The sequence below is a fragment of the Chiloscyllium plagiosum genome, unplaced genomic scaffold, assembly GCF_037043375.1.
Source record: "Chiloscyllium plagiosum isolate Xiang-an unplaced genomic scaffold, Cpla_swu_hap1 HiC_scaffold_21, whole genome shotgun sequence".
NCBI lineage: Eukaryota > Metazoa > Chordata > Chondrichthyes > Orectolobiformes > Hemiscylliidae > Chiloscyllium > Chiloscyllium plagiosum.
Genome location: NW_028270159.1, coordinates 68,645,364 through 68,657,971, shown reverse-complemented (window position 1 = coordinate 68,657,971; position 12,608 = coordinate 68,645,364).

Here is a 12,608-nt window from a genome sequence, read left to right as displayed (position 1 = left end):
AGGAACGCAATAATTCTTTTTATTCATTTGTTCAGCAATGACTGGGCCAACATTTATTTCGCCACTCCAATCAGTATTTGAGACGGTGAGTGCCTGGTCGAAACACTGCATTTCATGATGTATTTTTTTGGAGAAACGAAGTGTTGCAGTTATCAAATTGCGGCTTTTTCTTTTCCTGTTCACAGTTTAAATGTTCAACTATTCAGTTGATATCAGAGAATGCAGAGTTTCTCCAGGAATTATGCTTGTGTTTCAGATTTCTTGCATCCACAGTTTATTTTTATTTAGTAATTTGGATGATCTGAGTTTTATGAGGAATGGAATGTTGCAAGCTGTCAAACATGTGACAGAAGATTCAAACTGAATGCTGGCAAGTTCATCATCAATTTTCCGAAGCAGATCAGCTGAGGTGGGAATAGAGGCAAAAGGTGTGGTGCTGGTCAAGCAGCATCCGGGGAGCAGGAAATTCGATGTTTCGCGTACAAGATGTTCATCATGAATGCTTGAATCGTCGATTCCCCGCTTCTCAGATGTTGCCTTACAGGCTGTGATTTCCAAGTGCGACACTTCTTAACTTTGATCTCCAGCATCTAAAGTTATCACTTTCTGCTGAGGTGCGGTATAGTCAGGTACTGTTCCTGAGATGTAATAACGTGGTCGTGATGACAGAGTGAATTTGTAGTTGAAAACTTATCCATGAATCAATATTATTTTCCCGCTCCCACTCTGCCAAGGACAGGCTGTTTCGATGGAGCTTGTTGTTACAGCCAGTCAATTTGACAGTTGTGCATTTGGCAGGTCGCGAAAACGTGAATTCCCAACGCGTTGTCTCGACTCGAATACGATACGGAGACGTTCGGTCTTGGGTCTGCCACGGCCTAAATTTGAAAGTGGGTTTGCATGTGCATAGTCGTTGTAGTGTATATTTGTGTCTGAGAGTGTAACCAGTTTTATTTTCTGATGGGTTTTAAAAATGAAGCGATCAACAGAATGTTGATTTTCATGTTACTTTGATAATGTAAATCTGAACCAAAAATATGAATTGTTGGAGAAACTCAACAGACCTGACAGCATCTGTGGAGAGAAACTGAGTTAAAGTTTTAGATCGACAGAAACACGTTACTTATACATTTCTATATAATAATGCTGGTAAAATTATCAGTCTTATCTGTTGAATCAGGATTTTTATCAAAATATCTCAATGACAGACAACCGTCACCTTTCCAAATTCAAAGGACTTTATTGACTGTAATGCTGTTTCCGTTGCTCTCAGCTGGTGAAAGGCTGTGCTTAAATGATTGCCTTCTTTCGTTTCCTTTCTCTCAGTTTGCAACAATGTCGAATAGAGAATTGGTCATTTCAGTGTCTAACTCAGCATGTGTCTCGATATGACTCTCTTTGTCTCTGTGCATCCACCTCTCCCTCTTCCTGTTACAAATTCTCCGACACTCTGCCTGTCCATACAGCTCTTTACCTATTTCGGCTCTATGAAAAGTCTGACATTTCGAGACAATTTGAGTGTGCAGCTGCTGAGAGGTTTTTTTGCCCACTGACTGGAGTGCGTTGAATTGGGCTCACATTCTCCGGATAATGTGTCTGTCACTTCAAACCAGGCAAGGCGACACTTCGTCCTCAACCAATTATGACTGTTCCGAATTCAAAATACAATTCCTAATCCACAAGAAAAACATGCAATTACACTACAAATAAAGAAGCACAACGATGTGTATATTGTTGGTTTAAATGTATGAACGGTAACATCAGAGAATGAGAGTGATCAGCTAGTGGTATCTCTGCCATTACCACAAAATTCCCCGGCAAATCTGCAGCGTCTCCTGCCTCATCTCGTTATTCCGACCAAACTGGGAATGAAGGATGGGGAATAAAAGAGGAGGAGAAGCAGAAGTGCTTGTGGAATAATGGAAAGAAACCACAGACATAAGTAATAGTTCGGAATATTTTTTAAAAAATGGCATTCACTGTTGGAACTTAACCTGGATCACCAAATCATAACAGGGTGAAAGTCCAAAAAGATGCTCAGTTATTTTCACGAAGACTTGAAACACCAAGCCCATGTATGAACGCGACAAATAGGCACCGCTGGGAGTTGAACCTAGGATCTACTGGTTTACTAGACAAGCGCTTTAACCAACTAAGCCACGGCACCACAGCAACTATCCCCTCACTCATCCATATGTGGAGTTGCTTAACCACTTCCTCACAGTCCTTGGACATGTGTTTTCACATGAATGTTGCTCACAGAGAATTGTATTCAATCCTCGAATTTTCAAATACAAACAGTTTATAGCTGAAAATTCTCCACTGAAAAGGCACAGAAAAACATAATCTATTCTTGGATTCATTTAAAACTGGTATTTTCACCTGGTTAAAGTGACAGGAGAAAGAGGATGTGTTCATTTTCTCGGGGCCCATGAACCACGTTAATACACACAGAGGGGACCTCACATCAAGAGGAACAAGGTCATTGCGGTGAATTGACTAGCTGTAATGTGTAAGCAAGTATAAATATTGGGCAGTAAAAGCTGACCCAATGGCACCGACATTGAGTTTTGCACCATCAGTCCCGCTCTCACTTCCTGTCTTATGCCTCCCAGGCATCATTATCTATCACTTTATTTCACTGTCTTCGTCCACGTCTCAACTTATTTCAAACGATTGCAGATGTCTGATAGAAACCTTTAAATTTTCGAAACGGATTCCTGGATTATAGTCGTCACTCAATGGGAAAGGATTCACTGCATATCCAGAATTACCACAGTGATGGAGGGGATGAATTACTTTCCTGAAGCTTTCAACGCCTCAGCACAGACATGCAGCTCGTGGGGTATTTCCAGGATTTACACTCCGCGACACTGAAGGATCAGCGAGATACATCCAACTCGGAAAGATGATATGATTGGAGGGGCATTTGCGGTGGTCGTCTCCCGTGTATCTGCTGCCTTTGTCGTTATATACGGATGGAAACAATTACTGAGCGATTCTGGCAGGATCTAGATGTGCGCTCTGTATGCAAGCAAGATTTGTTTTCATTCTAATAATTCACAAAAAGAGAAATTAATCTTCATTACCTGAGTGGGAATTATATCCAGGTCTGTGCGATGTAAACTCGGACTACTGAACAGGGACCTCCTGCGATGATGACTGTAAAATTAAAACCTGACTTGTAGACACTCTTGTGTCTGTCGTTGACTCCATAACAAACTTCAGCTGCAAAGTCGCTCACTCCAAGTTTCGAAAAAGTTCAAATTATCGCACTGGATTTCAATATGAAGAAAGAGGAGCTGTGATAATATGATGTTGTTCAGCAGATGTTCTGCAGGAAGGCACAGAACAGGCTGGTGGTCACAGGGCCTCATTTTGATGTGCTGGTATCCGGTGAGCAGGCAGCACCAATAAGGGTGTCGTGATACTTGTCTGATTCCAGACCCCGGGCTAGAAATGACCAGAGTTTTCTCGCTGAACTTGTTTAGGGTCTTGAAAGGAAGACGCAATGACTCAGATTATGAAAGTACATTTCACTGGAGTGGATCATGTAATAGCGTAGTGACTGTGAATACAGCAGTGGAAACGTCCAGCAGACATGCAGGCAACACTGAAGGAGGCACGTGAAGACGAATGTGTTCAAGTTGCCAGTGAAAGGCACTGCTTCACAAAGTGTGACGTATTGAATTAAAGCAGTGACGCTAATTATCTTTGCTGGTTCTTCACCTTGGTAATCTTGTATCCCCCCCGATATAAATGTCGCCATTATACATGGAAAAGGTGAAAGGAAGTCGACGGTGGGTCGGCCCTGTGGTGTAATGGATAACACGTCTTAATTTGAATCGGTCTATTGTAGTTTTGAGTTCTACATAGCTCAATTGCAGCATGCTGCTTTGTTGAAATCAGTCATAACTGGTTTTATAAATTCATTAAGGCCAAAGAGGAGTCTGCGAAGAGTACCGGGACACCATAAAAATAAATAAGCCCATCTCTGTTTGGTGCGGCTCTAGATGGGGGAGATATGAAACTTGTGCTTTGTATGAATGCTTACTGTGGGGAAGGACATAGAACACAGAACATAGAAAAATACAGCGCTGAACAGGCCCTTCGGCCCTCAATGTTGCGCCGACCTTTGAACTATTCTCAGCGCATCCCCTTCCAAAATACTATCATCACCCATGTGCTTCTCCAAGGATTGTTTAGATCTCCCTAATGTGGCTGAGTTAACTGCACTGACAGGCAGGGTATCCCGCGCCCTTACCACTGTCTCAGTAAAGAACCTGCCTCTGACATCTGTCTCAAATCTATCACATCTCAATTTGTAGTTATGTACCTTCATACAAACTGACGTCATCATCCTAGGAAAATGACTTTCATATCTACTTATCTAATTCACTGATCATCTTGTATGTATCTGTCAAATCCCCTCTGAGCCTTTTTTCTTTCCGATGAGAACAGACCCAAGTTTCTCAGCCTTTACTCATTAGGCCTTCCCTCCAGACCAGGCATCATGCTGGCTCACTGGTGAGCACTGATGCCTCATAGCGCCAGGGACCCGGTTAAAATTCCAGATTCAGGCAACTGTTTATGTGGAGTTTGCATATTCTCCCTGTGTCTGCGTGGGTTTGCTCCGGTTTCCTCCCACAGTTCCAAAATATGCAATTCAGGTGAATTGGCAATGCTCAATTGCCCGTATTGCCAGGTGCATTAGCTGGGCTAAATATAGGAGAATGGGTCTGGGTGGGTTTATGTTGGGAGGATCGATGTGGACTTGTTGGGCCGAAGGGTCTGTTTCCACACTGTAGGGAATCTAATCTAAATCTCCTCTGCACTTTTTTCCAATGCTTTCACATTCTTCCCGACATACATCCCCACGAGCGTATTGTGTATTTGCAGCATGGTAAAGCGGCTCCGGAACTCAATCCCTCTACAAATGAAACCTAACACACTGCATGCCTTCCTAACAGCACTCTCAACCTGGATGGCAACTTTCAAGGATCTATGCACATGGACTGCAATATCCCTCTTCACATCCACAGTACCAACAATCTTTCCATTGACCCAACACTCTGCCTTCCTGTTATTCTTCCCAAAGTGCATCCACTCACATTTAGCTGCATTGAACTCCATTTGCCACCTCTCAACCCAATTCTGCAGTCCATCCAAGTCACCCTGCAACCTGTAACATATTTCCAAACTGCCCACTACTCCACCGACTTCAGTGTCATCTGCAAATTGACTCATACATACACCTATGATGCGTCTAAGTTATTTATAAAAATAACAAACAGCAGTGGCACCAGAACAGATCCTTGTGACACACCACCAGTAGCTGGACTCCAGGTTGTATATTTTCCATCAATTACCACTCGCTGCCTTCTTTCAGGAAGCCAGTTTCTAATCTAAATGTCTAAATCACCCTCACCCCCATGCATCTGCATTTTCTCAAACAGCCTATCACATGGAACCTTAACAGAGGATTATCTGAAATCCATGTATACCACGACAACTGCTCTACCCTCATCTACATGCTTGGGCACATTATCAAAAAATACTCAATGAGGTTTGTGAGACACTGCCTACTCTTGACGAAACCATGTTGACTATCTGAAATCAAATTATTGCTTTCCAGATGATTATACATCTTACCTTTTATAATTCTTTCCAAAACCTTTCCTACATCAGAAATATGGCTCACTGATATATAATTACCTTGGTCATCTCTGCTGTCAAGGGCACAACGTTTGCAATCCTCTAGTCCTTTAATACTAAACCTGTAGACAATGACGACTCAAATATAAAAGCCAAATGCTCTGCTATCTCCTCCCTAGGTTTCCAGAGAATCCTCGGACAAATCACAACCAGCACAGGGGACTAGTCTACTTTCACTCCTTCTGGAATTGATAACACGTCTTCATAACTAACATCGATCCTTTCTATTCTAATATCTCTTATCTCATTCTTCACCCCGACATTATTCTCCTTTACCTGAGTGGAAACCGATGGGAAATGTTCGTTTAGTACTTCTCCCATCTCCACAGGGTCCCCAATCAACATCCCACTTCTGTCTTTGACTGGCCCTATTCCTACCCTAGTCATCATTTTAATCCTCACATACCTACAGAAGGCTTTAGATTTCTCCTTTATTCTATTTGCTGAAGATTGCTCGTCTTCTGAAAAATCTCTTTAAATCCTTCCTAGCTAATTGGTAACACTCCATCGCATCATCTGAACCACCTTGTCTCTCAACACATAAGCCTCAATCTTCTTCTGAACAAAAGATGCAATTTCTGTAGTAAACCATGGTTCCCTTACCTTTTCAATTCTTCCCTGTCTGACCGAGACATGCCTATCGAGGAAACGCAATATCTGTTCCTCAAACCAGCTCCACATTTCCATTGTCTGCATCCCTCGCATTTTGCTACCCTGTTCTATGCATCTTAAGTTTGCCTAATCGCATTATAATTGCCCTTGCCCCATCGATAACGTTTCAACTGTGGCATGAAAGATGTAGTCTGTGGGGAAATGAATGTTGTTATCTGCAGTAAAAGGCCTGTAACAGAAGAGGAAGCGCCGGATGTATTGGACCGGCTAAAAGTTAATAAATCCCTGTGACGTGATCAGGTCACACCACAGAACTCTGTGAAAAGTGAGACAAGTGATTTATGGATCACTTGCTGAAAATTGTGTCATCGATCATCACAGGTGAGGTGCCATAAGACTAGGCTGGCTAACATGACACCGCTAATTAAGAAAGGAGGAAAGGAAAAGCCAGGCAACGACAGACCTGTGAGTCTGAAGTCGGTGGTGGGTAAATTGCGGAGGGAATCGTGAGGGACAGGATTTAATGTATTTGGAAATGCAAGACTGATTATGGATGGTCAGCAATGGCGTGATGCGTGGGAAATTATGTCTCCTTAAATTGAATGAGTTCTTTTTTGAATAATTAACAAAGAGGATTGATGAGGGCAGACTCGTTTACGGGATCTCTGTGGACTTCTATAAGGGAGGTCGACAATATTCCCCATGGGAGACTGGTTAACAAAGTGAGGTGATCCAACCATTTCGATTCAAAACCAGCTCGAAGATAGAAGACAGAGGGTGGTGGTGGAGGGTTGCTTTTCAGACTGGAGGCCTGTGACCAGTGGAGTGCCACAAGGATCGGTGCTGGGTCCTCAACCTTTTGTCATTGATATAAATGAGTTGGATGCGAACATAAGAGATACAGTTAGTAAGTTTGCAGTGGACACCGAAGATGGTTACCTCAGATTATAGCAGGATCTGACCAGATGTACCAATGGGCTGAGAAGTGGCAGATGGAGTTTAATTCAGATAAATGCGTGGTCCTGTATTTTGGGAAAGCAAATTTTAGCAGACTTATGCACTTATTAGTAAGGTCCTAGGGGGTGTTGCTGATCAAGGAGACTTTGGAGTGCCGCTTCATAGCTCCGGTAAAGTGGTGTCGCAGGTAGATAAGATCGTGAAGAAGGCGTTTGGTCTGCTTTGCTTTATTGGTCAGAGCATTGAGTACAGGAGTCGGGAGGTTATGTTGCGGCTGTACAAAAACTTTGGTTAGGCCACTGTTGGAATATTGCGTGCAATTCTGGTCTCCTTCCTATCCGAAAGATGTCGTGAAACTTGAAAAGATTCAGAAAAGATTTACAAGGATGTTGCCAGGGTTGGAGGATTTGAGCTACAGGGAGAGGCTTAACAGGCTGGGGCTGGTTTCCCTGGAGCGTCGGACGCTGAAGGGTGACCTTATAGAGGTTTACAAAATTATGAGTGGCATGGGGAGGATAAATAGACAAAGTCTTTTTCCTGAGGTCGTGGAGTCCAGAACTGGAGTGCATAGGTTTAGAGTGAGAGGGGAAAGATATAAAAGCGACCTAAGGGGCAACGTTTTCACGCAGAGGGTGGTACCTCTATGGAATGAGCTGCCAGAAGATGTGGTAGAGGCTGGTCCAATTGCAACATTTACGAGACATTTGGATGGGTATATGAACAGGAAGAATTTGGAGGGATATGGGCCGGGTGCTGGCAGGTAAGACTATATTGGGTTGGGATATCTGGTCGCCATGGACAGGTTGGACCGAAGGGTCTGTTTCCATGCTGTACATCTCTATGACCCGATTACTCTATGTTGTGCCCAGACCCGACTATGCCAATGCACTTCTGCTCGGCGTCAAACATTATGAACTTTCAGATAGTAATTGTTTTAATGTCGTCAGCAAATTGCAGTTGCCTGTTCCCGAGCTGACATATTTTCCAATTCACATGGCTAACACAAATCCAATTAGCCTCAGCAATTACTGCAATGGCAATCAGATCTGGCTGTATGTGTGTGTGTGTGTGTGTATATATGTGTATATATATATATATATATATATATATATATATATATATATTCAAATACAGAAACACGTACAGCATGCAGGGATTTCATTTCTATATTAAACAAGAATGTACATTTATCAGTAGATAGTATATCAACTGCAGATAAACAATAACTAACGATAACATATCACTGGAATGCTGACAACCTTAATCCTCTCATAGAACATAGAACATAGAACAATACAGCACAGAACAAGCCCTTCGGCCCACGATGTTGTGCCGAACGTCTAACCTAGATTAAGTACCCATCCATGTACCTATCCAAATGCCGCTTAAAGGTCGCCAATGATTCCGACTCTACCACTCCCACGGGCAGCGCATTCCATGCCCCCACCACTCTCTGGGTAAAGAACCCACCCCTGACATCTCCCCTATACCTTCCACCCTTCACCTTAAATTTATGTCCCCTTGTAACACTCTGTTGTACCCGGGGAAAAAGTTTCTGACAGTCTACTCTATCTATTCCTCTGATCATCTTATAAACCTCTATCAAGTCACCCCTCATCCTTCGCCGTTCCAACGAAAAAAGGCCGAGAACTCTCAACCTATCCTCGTACGACTTCCTCTCTCGTACAGCCTCCACCACAAACTCCCAAAGGCAGTCACAGAGAAAAGAAAACATGGTGTCGTTGTTGCATATGAAGCATGGGAAGGCAGTTCAGTAGTCCCTGCCCATAGGAATCACTGAGATTATTCTGTTAACTTTTCAGGATACTCTGCGGTAATTGGTTGTGTCAGCTTTGTTTTGCTTAACACTGCTTCGACATGGTGGAAAACCCTCCTGCTGAACAAACCAAACACCCAGGAAACTGGCCTCGCCTCAGAATTTGTCACAGTATGAGTGACAAAGAACTCCTAAATTCCAGTACATTTTAAAAATTCAATGTGTTCCTTAACTCTAAAAGTGAACATTTAGCAAAACCATTTACAACTTTAAAACCAGTTTCTCTTAACTAATTGTTATTGGCCTTCAACTGTACAGCAACATACTTTTCCAATAACCATATATTAAAAATACATCAACTTAATTTAAAAACCACACAACGGCTTTCAGTGACAGTTTCCATCTCCCTCTGGCTATAGGTCTCCCTGGGTCATCTTCGATATTTTCGTTCAAGGATATTTCGTATGAAAAAGGAACTTCGATAGGGAATAATTTGTGGACAGTTTACTCTATCGATGACATTAAGTCTCACTCTGTCTAACTGTCAAGATGTCTGATTCTTTACTGCCCAAGCATTGGATTATATCAGTGGTATGATATTTGCAAAACAATAAATTCAAAATAATCAGTTTTTAATTTGCTGGGCCTAATTTAAGCTGATTTTTTAAAATCAATTTGAATCATTGCAAAAACAACAGCCGATATTCAGGTGTTTGTTTCACAATGAAATATGGTATATTTTCAAATTTCCAGTACACTCTGATACTGCTAGTCATTGGTACCTGCAAGCTCTCATTGACAAACAGCCTTCCCTCTCTTTTTAATGTACATTTGACACCCGCAAATTTATAACATCGCCCCACTTACGAAAACGATATGAACCATTACAGTGAAAAACGTTTTTTTTTTCAGGTTTTATCCACCATTGCAAGGAAATACGTTGGGGCTTAATTTTACTTCATACTAATTCCTGCGCGCGCGCACACACACGCACACACACACACACACACACACACACACACACATATATATATATATATATATATATATATACAAAATATTGTTATCCGTTCAACCTATAGTTTTTCTGTTAAATCAGCAATAACGCACCTATAACCAAATTATTATGAGCCATAACATGTACAATGTCTAAATTAAGAGTCTGCAACAAAAGACTCCAACGCATAAAACTCACATTCTTGTCTTTTATTCGTTCCAAGAATGTAAAAGGATTTCAATCTGTCACATAAACATTAAACTGGTGGAAGGCCAGTACGAAACTCAGTAATTCTTTTTTTTCGATGGTGGAGTATTTTCTCTTGTGGGTGTGGAGTTTAGTGTGCAGTAAACAACTGGCGTTCAATTCCATCATGATCTTCGAACAGCAGTACAGCTCCAACGCGTATGTTGTTGGTGTCCAAATTGCATGACCGATGTTATGTAACAAGAACCTCTCCTCTGCTTTCGTGAATGTTGATTTCTTTCAGATTATTACTAGTTTTGCTTCTCTTAATCTTTCAAAGAGCTATGCCAATTGCAGCATGCGATCTCCCCATGACTTACTAACGATCACGACATCATCTGGATGGACTGCACGCTTTCCTAACGCAGCCATAAGCCATAAGGTCATGAGCCTTTGGAATGTGGCTGGTGCATTTTTCATTCCAATGTGCATCACTTCGAATTGATGTAACCTATTTGAAGTCAGGAACACTCAAACCTCTTTGTATTTCTCTGATAAAGGTATCTGCCCATCACAACGTAGTAGTTCCCACTACCTAATGTTGCTAGCTTATCCAAATTTCTTGGTACAGTCTGAGTCGATTCGGTAATATTTTCGTTGAGCTCCCATCCACTTCCTTCCACACTTGCGTGGCATTGAAAGGAATAATCCTATAGGGGTGTTGTTTTATCAGAACAGAATTTCCTACTTTTACCCCATGCACAATGGCATTAGTCCTCCCCATGTTAATCTTGCAACTGTCGTCATACTGCTGCTATCTTTGACAGTTAGCTCACTGACGCATCACAGTGCTCAGGGACTTCCTCATTGTTTAATTTGCGGTCCATCAAAAGCCCCATCATCTGAATTTGTCTTCTCATTCTGTTGGGCAGTAATTAACTCTGTTTTTTTCCAATGCCCTCTCTCTGTTGTAACAAGGTTTAAACGTGTTCATATTACATGCCCGTCACAGTTTTCTTCTATCCGCATAAGACCATTAGACCATAAGAGATAAGAGTGGCCATTTGGACAATCGAGTCCTCTCCACCATTCAGTTATGGCTGATGGGCATTTCAACGCCCCCTACTCGTATCCCTTAATTCCTTGTGAGATTGAGCATTTATCAATCTCTTCACTGAAGACATTTAATGCCCCCGCCTCCACTGTGCTCCGAGTTAGTGAATTCCACAGGTCCGCCATTCTCTGGCTGATGAAATGTCTCCTCATTTCCTTTTTAAGTTGACCCCCTCTCAGTCTAACGCTGGGCCCACGAGTCCTAGTATCCTAACGAGACAGAAACAATTTCCGAGCGTCCACCTTTTCCAAGCCATCTTGTATGTTACTATTAGATCTCCCCTCAGCCTTCTGAACTCGAACGAATACAATCCTAGGATCCTCAACGATTCATCGTTTGTTAGACATACCATTCCAGCGAACATCTGTGTGAATCTCCGTTGGAGAAGCTCTCGTGCCAGTATGTCCTTCCTAAGGTTTGGTCCACAACAGGAATCAGTATTCTAAATGGGGCTTAACCAAAGCTTTATAACGTCTTCGTAGCAACTCACTGCTTTTACATTCCAACCCTCTCGAGAGAAATGACAAGAATGCATTTGTTTTCTTAACCACGTACTCAACCTGCAAATCACTCCGCAGTGTACTAACACTCCCAGATCCCATTGTGCCTTGGAAAAATGAATTTTCTCACCGTTCATAAAGTAGTCCTTGCCTCTGTTCTTTTTTTCCAAAGTGCAAGACCTCGCGTTCTCTCACATTAAATTGCATCAGCTATATCTTGTACCATACTCCTAAATTGTCCAAGCCTTTCTGTAGCCTCCCCAACACCTCAGAACTACCTGCCTGTCCACCTAACTTTGTATCATCGACGAACTTCGCCAGTGTGCCACCAGCCTTTTAATCCAGATCATTTATGTATAAAGTGAAGCTGGGACCCCAATACTGAATCCAGCATCTTTATGAAACCGTTTTTCCTGACTCAACTTTTCTTCTCAATTTGATAAGGATCACTACAGCTGGCTTTTGAGTGAATATTACAACTGGTTATACGTCATCCCCACCGGAAAACGTCCGAATTTCAGAGGTTTTATCTGACCCCGTGCCTTTCTACGCTGTGCTACTTCAGGTGTTGTTTAACTAACTCACCGAACCGATTTTATCTCTGCATCACCTCCGATACATAATCCAAGTACGCGGTCTCCTACTTTGGCCCTATGAATTTCTCTGTAATTATTTTCAAAAGGCCTCTCACTCCATGCTCGAATATTATGTTAAAGGGCATAAACTTAGAAGATTTGTTTTGGGGCATGC